The following is a 19733-nucleotide window of genomic DNA, read 5'->3' on the forward strand; positions in this document are numbered from 1 at the left end:
ACAGAGAGTATATCCAATGCCAGAGGGCTGCTTTTACTGAATCCTGGATTGCTAGTGATGTTCTGGAGAGTTATGATTGTCATGCCAGTATCTTCCAGGGAAGCGCAGTGTGTTATCTGGACATTACATTCCAGTGGGACTTGGAAGACCCTCCGAATCCAGGGTAGGAACCAGTTATGCTCAGCCATCCCTGATTCAACACCTGGCCCGATCAGAGGGTTTAACCAGCCTCCTTGCTTGGGCTCTCTGCTGTCCTAGCTTGCTCAGCCTTGTCCCAGAAGTGAAACCAGATGGCTAGGGTGGGTAGTGAGAGAAGCCCACAAAAAGACCCCAGGGAAGACTGAGCTCCTGGTCCCACCCACCGCCCCAAACTGCTTCTGAATTGGTTCATCCATGAACAAACCCAAAAATTCCTTTTATCTCCCAATCACCAAGAATCTGATCCTTTATTTAGTCCCAAAACTTGGAAACTAATCTTTTATTTATCTCTACTGTAATCCCACTTCAAGCTGTGTATGGAATACACCGCTTGGGAACAAACCTCTAGGATTTCAGAGGGACCCTCAGTCAGGGAAGCGCAAGGGCTTATGAGGGAAAGTAAAACCAGGGCCAGGATGTTTTGGTTCCAAGTGCGAATTGGAGGAAGAACGCGCCGCTCATCTGGGCTTGTGTGTTGGAGAATGAGCCACAGGCGAAATCCCTGATCACCAAACCACAGCAGAGGGCGAGAAAATGGGTGGCATGATATCAGGCCCTGGCAGGGCAAGCTGGTTGAAACAATTTCCCAGCTTGGCCCTGAAGCCAGGGCAAAGAATCCCTGACAGCCTGCTTGGAGCATGCTGAGTGGTTCCAGACAGCCGCTGTCAGCCTGGGTGCTCCCCTTTTCTCTGGGCATCTGGGGTCAGACTGCAGGGGTGCCTCTCCCCACCCATCTGTCCTCAGCAGGCCGCCCTCCACCGGGGCCCTGAAAGGACTGCCTTCCAGATCACCACCTCTGCCCTCTCTCACTTGTTCTTGTATTTGATGAGGACTTCCCGAGTGCCTGCGGTGTGCCGGACCCAAAGCTGGAGCTGGCCATTCAGTAAAATGGTGCACTGTCCCTGACCCCCCAGAGTGAATAGAGCCGGTGGGAAAAGCAATCAGAAGCTGGACAGTCACTTCAAAAAAAGTTACGATGGAAGGGATTTGGCTGTTTATAATTGGAGAAGGAAGTCAGAGGCAGTTAGCTGACTGTGGGAGGATGAGCAGGAGTTCACAAGGTGCAGAGCTGGGGGTGTCAAGGAGTGTCTTCACCAACTTGCTCTGGCTTTCCAGCTTCTTCCTGCATCCTTCCAAACCTTAGCTCCTGATCAGGCCTCGGGGGCACCGAGCCTGCATTCAGAACTCCATTTCTGGACCTGCCTCTGGGCCCCCGATGCTGGCACCCGCCCCCAGAACCAGCCAGCTGGTGTGTCCCTCCCAAGCCCCCTTCTAGGGAGGCAGCTGCCCAGTCTTGGTCCTTCTTTCACCAACTCGCTCTCTTGTGTACTCACAGGTCACTGATTCGCACGCTCAGTTGGCTCGATTCCACGGGGCTTTCCCAGCACCTGCTGGCCCCCAGTGGAGGCAACTCATTTGTTCATGTGTCCTCTCCCCCCAAATTTGCTTCTTCACTTCACCAACATTCCGTTTATCCAGAGCAGGCCTTGTGCTGGGCCCCGGCGGAGTGCCTAAGCGGAGCTTGGAATAGGGCCATGGAGGTGGGCTTCGGGGAAGGCTTCCTGGGAGAGGCAGGCTGAGCAGGTTGGCCAGGTGAGATTGCCCTTCTTTCCCATTTTCTATCTCATTTGCCCTCTTCCATGCCTTTCTCACCCTCTGCTCTGACCTCTCATAGACGTCTCCCAGCTTTAGCCTGAGGGAATCTAGCCTGACACCTGCCCACTTGACAGATGGGGATAGTGAGGTCCCAACACCACAGAGTCATGCAGCTCAAGGAGATATGATGGCTACTTATATTGTTCCAAAGTCTATGTGCCTAAGACTCATTTCTTCCTAGCGTAAAAGCTTTTTTCAAAACTTACACCAGTTCTCTCCTCGGAGTGCTACCCCTCCCTGCCCCTTCATCATTGCCTGATTCTCTCCAGGGAGGGATTTTTCAGAAGTCTCCATGCTTCCTGCTTTTGGACAGAGGAGCCTGCCAGGGATGTGTCCTAGGATCCTCACAAGACTATCTCCAGGGAGGGGCCTCTGGGCTGCTGTCCTTCTAGACCTCACCTGAAACAGTGAAGCTTCACTGTTTAAAGCTAGGAGATTTTAGGCACCCCATTTTAATACCCCGTGAGCCTTAGTTTTCTCATCTGTAGAATGAGGAGAACAATAGGGCTAGTAGCAGCTTGAATGAAATCAGGTTGAGAAGTGTGCATACATAACAGGTGCCCATCATCAACTGCTAGTATTTAACCTGGCCCCAGATAATCATGGTCAGTGGTCAGGGAAGGCATGGAAGCTTCTGGAATGCAGTGTCCAGAGGTCTGTGGGGAGGGGAGGGGAAGGATAGGGTGCCAGACTTCTGACAAAGTCTCTGGGAAAGTGAGTCCTTCCGTTCCCTACCTGAGTTTGATGGGCAGGGAAAAATACCTGAAAGAATTCCATTCCTTTCAACCTTATTGTATGCTTTATTGTCATATGTTTGAAAATGAGATTTTAAGAACTATACTAATTTGAAGAAAGCCATAAAACTTATTCTTGAGCTCTTATAAAAATATAGTATTTTAACAGTAGTGGTGGTGGTGGTGGTGGTGTGTGTGTGTGTGTTTGTGTGTGTGTGTGTGATTGTCATGTTCAGAAATCATTCTTTGTCAAAAGGGAGTATGATAGGTTCTTGGTAAGGAGAGTTTTGGAGACCAGGTACTTACGACTAATGCCAGAACTAAAAGCCCCAACAGTATTGCCCATTCAGCACAATTTTCTTTCTTCGTTGTTAACATGGACCACTGTGTCCTGTAGTCCTGGTCCTCAGTTTCTCCATACCATGGTTATCCAGTCCTACAATATCTCCATCTCCTGCCCTTGCCCAATCCCACCATTCTTGTTGCTCCCTCACTTTGACCCTAGGTGAACCAAGTTAGACATGATGGTTTTTTTATTTTTTATTTTTTTTAAAGTTCTTTTAAAAAAGATTTTATTTATTTATTCGAGAGAGAGAGAGAGAGAGAGAGAGAGAGAGAAGAGACAGAGACACAGGCGAGAGGGAGAAGCAGGCGCCATGCAGGGAGCCCAACGTGGGACTCGATCCTGAGTCTTCAAGATCAGGCTCCGGGCTGAAGGCGGCGCTAAACCGCTGAGCCACCAGCGCTGCCCCATGATGGTTTTTTAAAGAATGAATTTGAAGATTCTATTTTCTTTCTCAGCCAGAAGTACAAATGGATACAGTACCTTTAAGCTAAAACAAAAATCTTTTCCCATTCCATAGGTTGCCTCTTAGTTTTGTTGATTGTTTCCTTCACTGTGCAGAAGGTTTTTTATATTGATGAAGTCCCAATAGTTCATTTTTGCTTTTGTTTCCCTTGCCTCCGGAGACATATCTAATAAACAGTTGCTATGGCTGAGGTCAAAGAGGTTTCTGCCTATGTGCTCCTCTAAGATTTTGATGGTTTCCTGTCTCATATTTAGGTCTTTCATCCATTTTGAATTTATTTTTGTGTATAGTGTAAGAAAGTGGTCCAGTTTCATTTTTCTGCATGTTGCTGTCCAGTTTTCCCACCATCATTTGTTAGATTTTTTTTCCCATTGGATATTCTTTCCTGCTTTGTCAAAGTTATTTGACCATAGAGTTGAGGGTCCATTTTTGGGTTCTCTCTCTCTCTTTTTTTTAAGATTTTATTTATTTATTCATGAGAGACACACAGAGAGGCAGAGACACAGGCAGAGAGAGAAGCAGGCTCCATGCAGGGAGCCTGATGTGGGACTTGATCCCAGGACTCCAGGATCACACCCTGGGCCAAAGGCAAGCACTAAACCGCTGAGCCACCCAAGATTCCCGATTTCTGGGTTCTCTATTCTGTTCCATTGATCTATGTGTCTGTTTTTGTGCCAGTACCACACTGTCTTGATGATTACAGCTTTGTTACATAGCTTGAAATGTAGAGTTGTGATATCTCCAGTTTTGTTTTTCTTTTTCAAAATTGCTTTGGCTATTCAGGGTTTTTTGTGGTTCCATACAAATTTTAGGAGTATTTGTTCTAGCTCTGTAATGCTGGTGGTATTTTGATAGAGATTGCATTAAATGTGTAGATTGCATTGGGTAGTATAGACTTTTTTAAAAAAGATTTTATTTATTTATTCATGAGACACACACACACACACACACACAGAGGAGAGAGAGGCAGAGACACAGGCAGAGGGAGAAGCAGGCTCCACACAGAGAGCTCGACCTGGGACTCGATCCCTGGACTCTAGGATCATGCCCTAGGCCAAAGGCAGGCGCTAAACCACTGAGCCACACAGGGATCCCCAGGTAGTATAGACATTTTAACAACGTTTATTCTTCTAATCCATGAGCATGGAATGCTTTTCCCTTTCTTTGTGTCCTCTTCAATTTCTTTCATATGTGCTCTATAGTTTTCAGAGTATAGATATCTTACTACTTTAGATTTATTCCTAATTATCTTATTGTTTTTGGTGCAATTGCAAATGAGATTGATTCTACTCTTTTCTTTTTGTGTATGTGCAACATAATGATTCAATATATGTATATACTGCAAAATGATAGCCATAGTAAGTCTAGTTAACATTTATCACCATATAAAATTTTTTTCTTGTGATGAGAACTTTTAAGATCTGCTCTCTTAGTAACTTCCAATATGCAATACACTGTTAACTATAGTCACCATGCATTACACTCCCAGGACTTATATATTTGATAACTGAAAGTTTTTATCTTTTGACTCCCTTCACCCCTCCTGCCTCATCCTTCCTCCTAGCTCTGGCAACAATCAGTCTGAAATATTTATGAATTTTTCTAAGATCCTACATATTAAGTAAAATCATACTGTATTTATCTTTTATGTCTGACTTATTTCACTTAGCATAATGCCCTCAAAGTCCATCCCTGTCATGAATGGCAGGATTTCCTTTTTATGGATGAATAATATTCCATTGTTTATATAGTTGAACAATCTGAACAACTCAGGGGTTAGGGGCACCTACTCTTGCATAGTCAAAAATCTGAATATAACTTTTGACTTTCCAAAAACTTAACTACTGATAGTGTATTGTTGATGGGAAGCCTTACTAATAACATAAACACTTGATTAACACATCGTTTTATATATATATATATATATATATATATATATATATATATATATATATTATATGCTGTATCTTTGCAATCAAGTAAACTAGAGAAAAGAAAATGCTATTAAGAAAGTCATAAGGAGGGCAGCCCTGGTGGCTCAGAGGTTTAGCACCTCCTTCAGCCCAGGGCGTGATCCTGGAGACCTGGGATCGAGTCCCGCGTCAGGCTCCCTGCATGGAGCCTGCTTCTCCCTCTGCCTGTGTCTCTGCCTCTCTCTCTCTCTGTGTCTCTCATGAATAAATAAATAAAATCTTAAAAAAAAGAAAATCATAAGGAAGAGGAAATACTTTTGTAGTACTGTGCTGTATTTATTGAAAAAAAAATACCCACACATAAGTGGACCTGTACAGTTCAAACCCATCTTGTTCAAGAGTCAACTGTATATAATATGTATATATATATATATTTTTTCTTTTCTTTATCTATTAGCCATTGATGGGCACTTCCACATTTTGGCTACTGCAAATAATGCTGCAATGAACATGGAGGTGCAGATACCTTTTTGAATTAGTGTTATTGTTTCCTTTGGATAAATACCCAGAGGTGGGATTGCTGGATCATATAGTAGTTCTACTTTTAATTTTTTGAGGAGCTTGCATACTATTTTCCATAGCGGTTGCACCAATTTACATTCCCACCAAAGGTGCACAAGGGTTCCCTTTTCTCCACATCCTTGCCAATACTTGCTATTGCTTGTCTTTTTGATAACAGCCATTCCAACAGGTGTGGGATGATAGCTCATTGTGGTCTTGATTTGCATTTCCCTGTTGATAAGTCATGTTGAGCGCCTTTTCATAAACCTGTTGGGCCATCTGTGTGTGTTCTTTGGTAAAATGTCTATTCAGGTCCTCTGCTCACTTTTAAATCAAATTATTTTTGTTTGCTTTTTGCTATTGAGTTGTATGAGTTCTTCATATATTTAGGATATTAACTCCTTATCAGATATATGATATGTGAATATTTTCTCCTATTCTGTAGGTTGCCTTTTCATTTTGTTAATGGTTTCCTTTGCTGTGCAGAAGGTTTTTAGTTTGAAATGGTCCCACTTATTTATTTTTGCTTTTATTGCCTTTGCCTTTGGAATCAAATTGAAAAAAAAAAAAAAAAACATAGCGAAGACCAAAGTCAAGGAGCTTACCCGCTATGTTTTATCTCAGAGTTTTATGGTTTCAGGGTCTTACATTCAAATCTTTAATGCACTTTGAGTTGATTTTTGTGTATGGTGTAAAAGGCTGGTCCAGTTTAATTCTTTTGCACGTGGCTGTCCAGTTTTCCCAGCTTCATTTATTAAAGAGACTGTCCTTTCATCATTGTATATTCTTTGCTTTTTTGTCATAAATTAATTGACCAGGGGTACCTGGTTGGCCCAGTCAGTAGAGTCACTCTTGATCTCAGGGTTGTGAGTTTAAGCCCTAGATTGGGGGTGGATTTTACCTAAAAAGAAAAAAGGAAGAAAGAAAAAGAAAGAAAGAAAGAAAGAAAGAAAGAAAGAAAGAAAGAAAGAAAGAAAGGAAGGAAGGAAGGAAGGAAGGAAAGAAAGAAAGAAAGAAGAAAGAAAGAAGAAAGAAAGAAAGAAAGAAAGAAAGAAAGAAAGAAAGAAAGAAAGAAAGAAGAGAAAGAAAAAACAAATTAATTGAGCACATATAAATGGGTTTATTTCTGGACTCTCTTCTGTTCTGGGATCTCTAATGCATTCTCTATGCATTTATTTCTGATTTATGTGTCTGTTTTGTGCCAATACTATAATATTTTGACTGCTATAGCTTTGTACTATAATTTGAAATCTGTGAGTGTAATGCCTCCAGCTTTTTTGTTATTGTTGTGTTTTTGTTTTTGTTTTTTTCCTCAAGATTGCTTTGGCTATTTGGAATCTCTTGTGGTTCCATACAAATTTTAAAATTCTTTGTTCTCTTTCTGTGAAAATACCATTGGTATTTTTATAAAGATTGCATTGTTTCTGTAGATTGTTTTGGAAATGAACATTTTAGTAATATTTTTTATATTAATCAGCATGGAATATCTTTCCACTTATTTGTATCTTCTGCTGTTTCTTTCATGAATATCTTATAGTTTTCAGCATAAAGGTCTTTCATCTCTTTTTAAAACATTCTTAGTCTATTCTTTTTGATGCAATTATGAATGGGACTGTTTTCTTCTCTTTCTGATTAGTGAATAGAAACACAACTGATTTTTGTATGTTGATTTTGTATACTGAAACTTTACGGAATTTGTTGATTAGTTCTAAGTTTTTTTTGGTGGAGTTTTTTGGATTTCCTATATTACATATAATGTCATCTGCAAATGCTGAGAATTTACCTCTTCCTTTCTGATTTAGATGACTTTTGTTATTGTTTTTGACTAATTGCTCTGGCCGGGACTTTCAATACTATGCTGAATGAAAGTGCCAAGAGTGGGCATCCTTATTTTGTTCCTGACCTTGAAGGAAAAGCTTTCTGATTTTTCACCAAGTATGATGTTAGCTATGGGCTTGTCTTATATGACCTTTATAATATTGAGGTATGTTCTCTCTATACCCACTTTTTGAGAGGTTTTTTAAAAATCATAAATGGATATTGAATTTTGTCAAGTGCTTTTTCTGCCTTTCTTGAGAGGATCTAACCCTTCATTTTGTTAATGCAGTGCATTACAGTGTTGATTTGCAGATATTGAACAATCTTTGCATTCCCTAGAATAATTCCCACTGAATTATGGTGTAATGATCCTTTTAATGTATTGTTCAATTCAATATTGAATTGTTCAATTCAATATTTTGTTGAGAATTTTTGCATCTACATTCATCAGGAACACTGACCTGTAACTTTGTTTTTTTTTCTTATAGTATGTCCTTGACTGGTTTTGGTATCAGTGTAATGTCCGGCTTCATAGGATGAGTTCGCAAGTTCCCCTCTCTTCTATTTTTTGGAAGAGTTTGAAAAGGATTGGTGTTAATTCTTCTTCAAATGTTTGGTAAAATTCACCAGTGAAGACATCTGGTCCTGAACTGTTATTTGTTAGAAGGTTTTTGATTACTGATTCTATTTCCTTACTAGTAATTTGTCTATTCAGATTTTCTATTTCTTCATGATTCAGTCTTGATAGGTTGAATGTTTCTAGGAGTTTAGTCTTTTTCTTCATAAGTTGTCCAATTTTTTGGCTTGTAATTACTCATAGTAGTCTCTCATGACTTTTTTTTGTATTTCTGTGGTATCAGAATATCTGATAATATCTAATAATATCGGGATCCCTGGGTGGCGCAGCGGTTTGGCGCCTGCCTTTGGCCCAGGGCGCGATCCTGGAGACCCGGGATCGAATCCCACATCGGGCTCCCGGTGCATGGAGCCTGCTTCTCCCTCTGCCTGTGTCTCTGCCTCTCTCTCTCTCTCTCTGTGACTATCATAAATTAAAAAAAAAATTAAAAAAAATCTAATAATATCTCTTTCATTTCTGATTTTATTTATTTGAGTCCTGTCTTTTTTTTCTTGGTGAGTCTAGCTAAAGGTTTGTCTACTTTGTTTATCTGTTCAAAAACAAAAAAAGTTCTTAGTTTCATTAACCTTTTCTATTGTCTTTTAGTTTCTATTTCTTTTATTTCTGCTTTAATCCTTGTTATTTTCTTCTTTCTACTAACTTTGGGCTTAGGTTATTCTTCTTTTTATGGTTCCATGAAGTTAAAGTTAGGTTGTTTATTTGAGATCCTTTTTGCTTCTTAATGTATGCATTTATTGCTATGAGCTTTCCTCTTTGAATTGATTTATTTTCTTATTGTTGAGTTTAAGGCATTCTTTGTATATTTTAACTAACAGTCTTTTACTAAATACATCTTTTGCAAATATTTTCTCCTAGTCTGATTTGTTTCCTGATTCACTTGATGGCTAGCATATATTTTAATCCTATATATTTTTTTGTTTTTATCCTTTTAAGATATTATTGATTTAGTTAGCCATTATTCATTTAAATTTATATATGTGCAAGTATATATATGTATACATACATGTATATATGTATATATATGCACCACTCTCTTTGTTCTTTTTCCCCTTGCTCCTCAGAACTTTCACCTTGGGATCACTATCCTTCTGTTTAAAGTACATTATTTAGGATTTCCTTTAGAGAGGGTATACTGGTGGCAAACTCACTCAGGTTTTTTGTTTGTTTGTTTAAGGAAAGTTGTGTTTAATTTGCTATCATATATGAAATTCATACAGAACAGAATTGTCATTATAAACTGGAAAGGATGGATTATTAAATAACAGATTTTGGGATAATAACTTTTAATCTAAAAAATTTAATCCGTACTTCAAACTATACACAAAAATAAAATCCTAAGAGATTAAAAAACTGAATTGGAAAAAAACCAAGTCTTTAAAATTATCAGGAGAGAGTGTGGGAAATACCTTTATTTTCTTCCCTAGGAAAGACTTCTAAAAGTGACACAAAAAGTAAAAACATAAAAGATTGTGAAATTTCAGCATAGGAGAGTTACACAGCTCTGTACAATTAAACAGGCTAAAAAACAAGTGATACACTGGAAGAATATATTTATAAATATAAAACAAATAAAGGATTAGTATCTTGAATATATAAAAAATCCCAAATGAATAAGGAAGAGTGTAATAGGTGGTGGTCATTAAGGAGGGCACTTGATATAATGAGCACTGGGGGTTATATGCAGCTGATGAATCCCTAATTTTCACCTCTGAAACTAATTTTAAAAACAGGGCAGACCCGGTAGCTTAGCGGTTTAGCACCGCCTTCAGCCCAGGGCGTGATCCTGGAGACTCAGGATCGAGTCCCACGTCGGGCTTCCTGCATGGAGCCTGCTTCTCCCTCTGCCTATCTCTGTCTTTCTGTCTCTCTCTGTCTGTAATAAATAGATAAAAAATCTTAAAAAAAAAAAAAACAGACAAAAAAAAAAAAAAAAACAAAAAACTAAACCCAGACCAAACCAAAACGAAACAAAAAAGAACTCCTCTGTCTTCTCTGCACAATGATTTCTTTCTTTTTTTTAAATTTTATTTATTTATGATAGTCACACACAGAGAGAGAGAGAGGCAGAGACATAGGCAGAGGGAGAAGCAGGCTCCATGCACCAGGAGCCCGACGTGGGATTCGATCCCAGGTCTCCAGGATCACGCCCTGGGCCAAAGGCAGACGCCAAACCGCTGCGCCACCCAGGGATCCCTGCACAATGATTTCTATTAAAACTCTATGTTCGAAGTTCCCAAATTGGCTGTTGATAGTGAAAGGTTGCTTAGGAAATGAAGATGCAATTTTTCTGTGGAGAAAATGTAATTCTCATATTTGTTTAGTAACGGGCTAAAAAGAGTTGGCTTTGAAACTCTAGACTGACAGCTAACTGCTTTAATCTCAGTTGTACTTGTTTTCCCCACTGAAAAGGTTAGACTTATTAGATTTAATGAGTGACAAGTTGAGAGACATAAGATCTGCAGTGTATGAAAATATATCTGAAATTATTTTTGAAGTATTATTCCAATTACATATGAAAAATTCCATCATCTTACCAGTAATTGGGAAATTGCATTAAAAATGAGATACTATTGGCAAACAATGTAAAGTTTGGTGATACTGTGTGGTGAAAGACTTCTAGAGGCTGTTTAGGGATCCCTGGGTGGCGCAGCGGTTTGGCGCCTGCCTTTGGCCCAGGGCGCGATCCTGGAGACCCGGGATCGAATCCCACATCAGGCTCCCGGTGCATGGAGCCTGCTTCTCCCTCTGCCTGTGTCTCTGCCTCTCTCTCTCTCTCTCTGTGACTATCATAAATAAATAAAAATTAAAAAAAATTGTTACAACCACTCTAGAGAACAATTTGACTCCATCTTATAAAACTGTAAATGTACAAGATCATACCACCCATATATACAGTTCCCAGGTGTATTTCCTATAGGAACACTTCCTCAGGTGCATAAGATGACAAGTGTGAAGATGTTTACTGGAGTATGTAATGTTAAAAGCTGTGAATACAAATATCCATTAATAAATTAATGAATAAGATATGGCATATTCATATGATGGAAACTGAAATCTTTAGGAGAAATGAACCATATAGATGCAGTTGACCCTTGAACAGTGAGAAGATTAGGGGTGCCAAGCCCCACACAGTCAAAAATCTGTGTATAACTTTGATTCCCTCCAAACTTAACTACTAATAGCCTACTGTTGACTGGAAGCCTCAGTGATAACATAAACAGTCAATTTAATAATATTTTGTATGTTATATGTATTATATGTTGTATTGTATAAATGAAGTAAAATATAGTAATAAAGTAAGCCAATGAAAAGGAAATGTTATCACAAAAATCATAAGGAGAGAAAATACTATACTATAGTTATCAGAAAAATTCACATATAAGTGGATCTCTGCAGTTCAAACCCATGTTGTTCAAGGGTCACCTGTATTTATAGAGAATGATTTGTAAACAAAGTGGGGGGGGGAAAGTAAACTGAAGAACATGATGCTAGTTATGTAAACTTAATTGTCTATAAACATAAATATTGATTATTTATTTTTTTAAAATTTTTTTTATTTATGTATGATAGTCACACACACAGAGAGAGAGGCAGAGACACAGGCAGAGGGAGAAGCAGGCTCCATGCACTGGGAGCTCAACGTGGGATTTGATCCCGGGTCTCCAGGATCGCGCCCTGGGCCAAAGGCAGGCGCCAAACCACTGCGCCACCCAGGGATTCCAACACTGATTATTTATATTCATACATGTATACATGTAGCATTTATATATTGACTAGAATGATACCCAAAATCTTCTGGCAATGAGGAGTGCGGATAGGAAATGGAGATCAGATTACATTATCTATAATAATTTATTTTCTTTGGAGGAAAAAAGACATTAAACAAAGAAGAGCTCAGAAATAAGAGCTGCCAATTCTGGGTGGTGGGCCTATAAGTATGAAAAAATGCTTAATAATATATTAGACCAAATGTCTATGTTGTGAAGCGTAGTGCCTTCTTACGAGTAGCCGTTCTTCTCACCCTGAGAAGAAACCAAAGTAAAGCCCAGACTACCATGAAATTCAGAAATACCCATTTGAGGAGAAGGTATTTGCAAATTACATATCCGATAAAGGGTTAGTATTCAAAATATACAAAAAACTTATAAAATTCAACAACCCAAAAACAAATAATCCGATTAAAAATGGATAGAAGACACCAATAGACATTTTTTTCCAAAGAATACATACAGATAGCTAACAGACACATGAAAAGAAACTCAACATCACTTACCAGGGAAATGCAAGTCAAAACCACAATGAGCTATCACCTTACACTTGTCAGAATGGCTACAATCAACAACACAAGAAACAACAAGTGCTGGCCAGGATGTGGAGGAAAAAACCCTCTTACACTGTTGGTGGGAGTACAAACTGGTGCAGCCACTTGGGAAATAGCATGGCAGTTCCTCAAAAAGTTAAAAATAGAACTACCCTATGATCTGGCAATCACATTGGTAGGTATTTACCCAAAGAATACAAAAATTCAAAGGGATATGGGCACCCTGATGTTTATAGCAGTATTACCTACAGTATCCAAATTATGGAAACAGCCCATCTGTCCATCAACTGATGAGTGGATAAAGGATGTGGTGTATATGTACAATGAAATATTATTCAGCCATCAAAAGACTGAAGTCTTGCCATTTGCAGTGACATGGATGGAGCTGAAGAACATGCTAAGTGAAATAAGTCAGAGAAAGACAAATACCATATGATTTCATTCATATGTGGAATTTAAGAAACAAAACAAGAGCAAAGGGAAAAAAGAGAGGCAAACGAAGAAACACTCTTAACTATAGCCAATAAGCTGATGGTTACCAGAGGAGAGATGGGTGGGGGGGGATGGGTTAACTGGTGATGGGGATTAAGGAGGGCACTTGTAAACACCAGGTGATGTATGGAAGTGCTGAATCACAATATTGTACACCTTAAACCAATATTATCCTATATGTTAACTAACTGTAATTTAAATAAAAACTTGAAAGATCTACCCATTTGATTGTTAAACTATAGGAGAACATGCCATTGTACAGTCTGCTTCTGTAATGAAACAATGTCATAACTTCTCCTTTCCTCTTTTTATTAAATATTATTTTCACTGGTTTTTTACATTCTAATTTTAGAAATATTTTCCAAAAACCCAATGCATTACATTTGTGTGCTATTTATTCATTTATTTATTAAGTACACATTTATCTTGGTTGACCAGGTTCAGGGAAAGGATTTTGGAAAGCAAAAAGAAAGAGAAAAAAATGGTGATCAGTCTTTATCCAAATATTCAAGACCTATATGAAGAAAATTATAATTTCTTTACTGCTAGTCAGTAATTTAATCTTTAATTATAATTAAAGATCAGAATAAATGGAGATGGCTATTATGATAAACAGGATCGATATATGATGTTGTAGTGGGCAGTGTGATGCGCCACCCAGATTCCTCTTCAATGAGAATTGTTTCCATAAGTGCTAGGAATGCTATGGACAGACAGACAGCTTTCAGTTGTCATCCCTTTGGAAAGTGTCTCAGCTGAAGAAAGTGGCCTTGCCTTGGGCTATGATTCTTCCCTGGTTCCTCACACCCAATGGCTGATTGATCAGGGAATTGGGCTATTTTAGCCTTTCCTGAGACAACTGTGACCATTCTAACTCCAGAACTTCCGAAGAGGTTGTTGACGCTGTCTCTAGATCTGCAGCACTTCAAGGTAGCTCTCTCTTTCTGCTTTTATTTGGCCTCTTTTTCACAAAGCTCTTCTTAATAAATATTGTGCATGCTTCAAAAAAAAAAAAAAAAAGATTGGTGATCAGAAACACCGCCAAGGACATTGAGGAATTCATACAGGCAAATCATCACAAAGGGAAGGAAAAACAATGTGAAATGGAGAGGAAGGACAGATGCATTAGGAGGTGATAAAAAAAAAGGGGGATATGGGGCAGCCCGGGTGGCTCAGCGGTTTAACACAGCCTTCAGCCCAGTCCCGCATTGGGCTCCCTGCAAGGAGCCTGCTTCTCCCTCTGCCTGTGTCTCTGCCTCTCTCTCTCTGTGTCTCTCATGAATAAATAAATTAAAAATGACATGAATTTGAAGCAAGTGTAGGGGTGAAATAAGAATAGGGTTGGCTGAAGATGGTAGAGGTGGAAGAAACAGCTCATGCAGCCAACACAGGCAAGGGATCTAAAAATTCATCCTTGGCTATATGGGATCTACTCTCCGTGCTAAACTAAAGGCCCTTACCAGAAGGAATCTATCATCTATCTATCATCTATCTATCTATCTATCTATCTATCTATCTATCTATCCATCCTTGCCTGCTACCAGTCAAGGCATTTTAGCTAAAGAAACAAAACAAAAACTAACAAAAACAAAAACCGTAGCTGCCCACTGTCTACCACGAAGGTGCTTCATGTTTGAGGGGCGGAATGTGCTCACAGTGCGTCACCGAGGATCACTAGTGCCTGAAGCCCGCTGCTGAGAGGCTGCGGGAGCCGTTCATTCCTGGAACAGGCGTCTCCGGGCCTTGGGGGAGGGTCCTGGAGGGCGCTGGGGGCGCACGTGGGGACCCGGACTCGGAGAGGGCGGCAGAGGCTGGAGTGGCGAGCCGGGGAAGGGCTCCAGGAGGTGGGGGTCCAGGTCGAAGTAGCGGAGAGGAGAGAGCCTCTTTGGACCAGGGCCGGGGGCCCGCGGGCGCGCAGGCGCGGCCCGGCCACCCCCCCAGCGCAGGCCCGCAGCTCAGGCGCCCAGCCGGCCGTGGGGCCCGCCCGCGGCGGCGGGAGCTCGGGGTCGGCGTCCTCCGCACAGGCCTCCTCCTGGGCGGCCACGTCCGGGACAGACGCGCAGAGGGCCTCGTGCGGGCCGGCGGCTTGGTGCCCGGGCGCGCTCGGGACGGCGCCCTGCTCCGGGCCGGCAGGCGGGTGGCCCTGGCCCCCCGCGCGCAGGAGGGCCTCGGGGACCAGCAGCAGGGTGAGGCCCCCGAGGGACACCTGCAGGACCGACGTGGGCTCGGGCTCGAGCACCAGGTCGACGTCGTCCAGGAGCAGCTGCAGGGCAGAGCCGGCGGCCAGGACCACCACGGAGGCGAGCGCGCCGGCGGCCGGGGGCCCCTCCATGCCTTGCGGGCCCTCGGGCTCCGGGGTGCGGCGGCGCTTGGCCGGGCCGGGTCCTCCGCGCGGCGGTCCCCAGCAGGGCTCGGGGTGGGCGCTGGGGCTGCGGGGCCGGCTGCCCATCCCCGGGCCGGCGCTGCGGGCGGCGCTCCCGGGGCCTGGGTCCCGCACGCGGTGCCGGGTCTGGACGCCAGGGGAGGCGGCGGGGGGCGCGGGGCGACGCGGCCCGATGCCCGGGACTCGGGGGGGCGCCTCCCGGGAGGCCCGCGGGCCGGGGGCTGGGGGCGCAGCCGCGGTCTCCAGGCTTTAGGCTCTGTGACCCTCCCACCGACCTGAGCGCGCGGGGTTAGGAATAGAAATCAGGTGACGGGAGGGGGCGGTCCCAACGGAAGCCCCGCCTCCTCGCCAGAGGCGATTACGTCCAGCGTAGCGCAGTAGCAGGTTTTTTAAGGAAATGAAGAAAAAGAGCTCTTAGTCTTTTGGGGCCTTCAACTAAATGAGCCATCCTACCTGTTCTTGTGGTTTGATTTTTCTATTCTGTTGCATTGATTTAATTGTCTAACCTGAGGCAATTTCACACCATTAAGGCTTTTAATCAATACTTTACATTTGATACATTTAGTACATAACAATTAATACAGTACTAATTAAATTGCTATATCTTCTTAATAAGGGTTATTGGTCTACAAAATCTTTGTTTATGCTTATTTTTGAAAGATAGTTTCATTAAGTGAAAAATCCCAGGTCAAAAAATTGTTGTCTAGTAATAATACTCTGCTGCTGTTATGTGTACCGGCTTCCACTGTTGGTTTTGAAAAGCGAGTTGTCTGATTGTCTTCATTGTAGTTGCTTTTTCTTTCTGTGTACAAAAATATTCTCTTTGAATTTGTGGGCTTACAATAATCCGTCTAAACATGTATTTTTACAGTTTATCAATCTTGAAAGTTATTGTGCTTCCTGAATAAGGCTACTGAATTATATCTAGAACTATGTATATTCTTGGAAATGCTTCTTTTTTCCTGTCTTCAGTGCTGAAAGTCTTGCTATTGCCATCTGCCATCGGAGCATGAAGACTAATCCCATTATGCCTTTTACTTTTGCTCATGGTAAGAATCCGTTCATCCCTCGTATCCCAGATTACAATCTTCAGACACTCAGTATATGGTATTTTCTCACTGCCTCCTAGCCCTCTACATCTCCTTCATTTTTAAATTTTGCCTTCTGGAGCTCATAATTAACCACAGCCAAAAATCTAGAACTTCCCTGATAGTCTCTTTACCTTTCTGCTATAATTGAAACCTCCTTCTTCTAAATAGTATGATTTCCCTGGAGGCTTTTGGAGTGGAGCCTGTGTTTTCTCTCACACTCTTCGTACACATGGCTAGAGGTGTGGTGTATGTTCTCCTTGCTCCTCATTGATGCTTCCAAACCATTTATCCATCCTTCCTGAGTTTCATGTCATCAGAGTGTAACCAGCCTCTAATCTCTCTTAGTGTAGTTCTCTACTCTCCCAGCTCCAGGGCTCGTCTCCTTCTCTCCTTAAATATTTTTTACTCTTGGCTTTTTGTCACTCCTCCCATATTGATGCTCTCATAATTCTTGGTGATTTCAAAACACCCTTTAGATGTTCTTCCAAAACACGGGTATTATCTCCATCCTGTTCCACTCCCATGCAATCCAGACTCCTCTATTTCACATCCTCTTCAATATCTCCACTTGGTTATGTAACAGGCACTTCACACAACACATGTTCAAAATTGAATAGATCTTATTTTTTCTATATCTGTTCCCCTCAAGGTCTTTCCAAATCTTAGAAGATAACAATTCTATCCCTTTTATACTGAGGCCCCAAACCCTCAAGTTTTCCTTTGTGTTATCCTTGACTTTGTCCCACCTTTCGCTTTAAGAAAGTCCAATTTTCTCTGGGTGCCTGGGTTGCTCAGTTGCCTGGGTTGCTCAGTTTGATTGAGTATCTGACTCTTGGTTTTGGCCTAGGATATGATCTCAGGGTCATGAGATTCAGTCCCGAGTCAGGCTCTGCGCTGGTCATGGAGCCTACTTAAGATTCTCTCTCTTTCTCTGCCCTTCCTCTGCTCAGATGCCCTCTCTCTCTCCCTTGAATAAATAAAATCTTAAAAAAAAAAAAAAAGAAATCCAGTTTTCTCTATGTTCAAAATATTTCCAACTACATGTTGCTTCATACCACTCCTCTTATGACTACTTTAATGTAAGGCAGCATTATTTCCTGTGTGAATTATTGTACTCCATGAAGGCAGTGACTTTTAACTGTTTTATCCTTAGCTGTAGTCTCAGAGTTTGGAAGAGTGCCTAGTACATAGCTGGTACTTAATATACATTTGTTGAATGAATGAAAGAATGAATGATTTTCTCTATCATCACATCTGGAGAATTCGCATTAATTATTTCTGTGAGAATATAAAGACTCATAACTCTGGGAAACGAACTAGGGGTGGTGGAAGGGGAGGAGGGCGGGGGGTGGGGGTGAGTGGGTGACGGGCACTGAGGGGGACACTTGACGGGATGAGCACTGGGTGTTATTCTGTATGTTGGTAAATTGAACACCTATAAAAAATTAATTTATTAAAAAAAATAAAAAATAAAAAAAGTTATTTCTGTGAATAATGCTACTTCCTTATTCTCTCAATTCTATCACCAAAGGTCGTGTAAAATTGCTCTCTTTCTGATAATGTTTCTTTGTCTCTCTTTTCTATTTTATGTTTTTACCATCCTTAGTTTTATGGATGATTTATCTAGTCCAGTATTTCCATTTTCAATTCTATCTACATTGTTGTTTAACCCATTTATTGTATTTTTTTTTACTTCCATGTTTATATATTCAGTCCTTAGAAGTTTTCTTTAGTTCTTGTTTAAAGCTGCCGTATTTTTGGATATTTTTTCTTGGTTACATTTATGTTGCCCCTTTTTGTGTCCGTAGTCAAATTAAATTTATTTAAAAATACTTTTAGGGGTGCCTGATGGCTCAGTTAACCAACTGAGTCATATACCTTTGGCTCAGGTCATGATCCCAGGGTCCTGGGATTGAGCCCTACATCTGGCTTCCTGCTCAGTGGGAAGCCTTCTCCTTCCTCTCCCTCTCTGTTCCCCCTGCTTGTCCTCTTGCTCTTTCTCTGTCAAATAAACTCTTTAAGGAAATATTTTTATATATGATAATTCATCAACCTCTATGATTTGAAGAACTGATTCTCCTTTTTCTTGTTTTGGATGTCATCTATTCTCACTTATGGTGGGTTGTTTGCTTATATGTTCTTTGATTTGGGGGAGGTTGTATCTTTTTTAAAATTTAAATTCATTTAGTTAACATATGATGTATTATTAGTTTCAGAGGTAGAGGTCAGTGATTCATCAGTCTTATATAATACCCAGTGCTCATTACATCATGTACCCTCCTTAATGCACATCACCTAGCTACCCCATCCCCCTACCCTGTCCCCTCCAGGGACCCTCAGTTTGTTTCCCATTTTCAGGAGTCTCTTATGGTTTGTCTCTTTCTCTGATTTTATAAAAAGATTTTATTTATTTATTCATGAGAGATATACAGAGAGAGGCAGAGACATAGGCAGAGGGAGAAGTAGGCTCCCTGGGGGGACCCTAATACGAGACTTGATCCCAGGACCCAGGGATCACACCCTGAACCAAAAGCAGTTGTTCAACCACTGAGCCACCCAAGCATCATTCCTTCTCTGATTTTGTCTTGTTTTATTTTTCCCGGATTTGTTTCTTTTAGTAACCAGAGTCATGCTGTACGTATTGTTCCTTGATGTGTTTGTTGGAGATGTTCTCAGCCTAGGACACTCCTTTTATCCATTATGTATATTCCAGAGAATTAGTGTTACTATTTGGGTTGCTTCATTCTGCTGTTATAATTATGCCCACTTTTGTGCACAGACTTTAGTACAAGAGCTGGAATTTGAGGAGAAGGGTGTTAGTTTGAGTCCTTGTCAATCTAGGGTGAAGGTATGTTGGCATTGAGCAGGTGGCTGGCAGTAGGTGCTGACTTGGCAGGAGGGCAGCTGGACTACGGATTTGGGACCCACAGGCTGATGGCATCATGTGTGACAGGGACGTGGCTGGTTTTGCTCCTGGTCATGACTTTCTTTAAATTTTTTTAAATTTTTATTTATTTATGATAGTCACAGAGAGAGAGAGAGAGAGAGAGAGAGAGAGGCAGAGACATAGGCAGAGGGAGAAGCAGGCTCCATGCACCGGGAGCCCGATGTGGGATTCAA

The 19733-nt window shown here is 41.2% G+C and overlaps 1 pseudogene; it reads right to left on the minus strand.

The window, feature by feature from the left end:
- Nucleotides 1-13516: 13516 nt before the first annotated feature.
- LOC112661164 (proline-rich protein 23A-like) lies at nt 13517-15588 on the minus strand (annotated as a pseudogene).
- Between the last annotated feature and the right edge of the window lie 4145 nt (nt 15589-19733).

This window comes from Canis lupus, chromosome 23 (assembly GCF_003254725.2).
Source record: "Canis lupus dingo isolate Sandy chromosome 23, ASM325472v2, whole genome shotgun sequence".
Classification (NCBI taxonomy): Eukaryota; Metazoa; Chordata; class Mammalia; order Carnivora; family Canidae; genus Canis; species Canis lupus.